This window comes from Malurus melanocephalus, unplaced genomic scaffold (genome assembly GCF_030028575.1).
Source record: "Malurus melanocephalus ecotype Western Australia unplaced genomic scaffold, MMel_1.1 scaffold_604, whole genome shotgun sequence".
In the NCBI taxonomy this organism is placed as follows: domain Eukaryota; kingdom Metazoa; phylum Chordata; class Aves; order Passeriformes; family Maluridae; genus Malurus; species Malurus melanocephalus.
In genome coordinates, this window is record NW_026623836.1 from 334,998 (window position 1) to 335,732 (window position 735).

Below are 735 nucleotides of genomic sequence, written 5' to 3' on the forward strand. Positions count from 1 at the left end.
CTCTCCCAAATATCAGTGATTTCCCCCTGCTTTGCACCTCCCTCCACCCCTCACTGAATAAACAAAAGCCTCTGTCCTGGCCACGCTGTTCCCAATACCTGCGCTGGCTGGTTCCAGCTTGCCAAATCCGCAGGGATCGAGGTGGMTCCTCCAGAGACACGTGGCTGTGTCCTCAACACGTGGCTGTGTCCCCAACACGTGGCTTTGTCCTCAACACAGCAGCAGGGGATGGCAGCAGTGGGAGGGAGATGAAGGCACGGAATAAATCATGCCCATGGATGGCTTTTGCCGCCTGCCTTGGTTTCTCTCTGCCAGGGGTTGTCCAGGGTTTTTTGTCTTGCACATTTCTGCTCCATCCCCAGGTTCATTGGGATGTGCTGGGCTCATGGCTCCCGTGCCTGGATCTGCTTTTCCAGCRCTGTTGACATCTGCTGCTGCTTTCCAACCATTAAACCCTGTGAGGCAGGACAGAATGCGAGGAGGAGAAGACACCTCATTAATTTTTACTCCACCCTGCATTTTCCCAACTCTTTCCCCTGGCAGAGATTGGGAGGAACATTATTTAGGGGTAAATGAGGTGCTGTTTAATTGTCTGTCACCACAAAGACAATGTCAGAGTGAGGGGTGAAGGATGCTGTGCTCGGCTGTCACTGCCAGACTCTTGAGGCAGGATTCTGCATCGGGGCCACCACTCTGATTGATTTGGGATTTAGGCAAGGTGCATTCCTCCTTGCT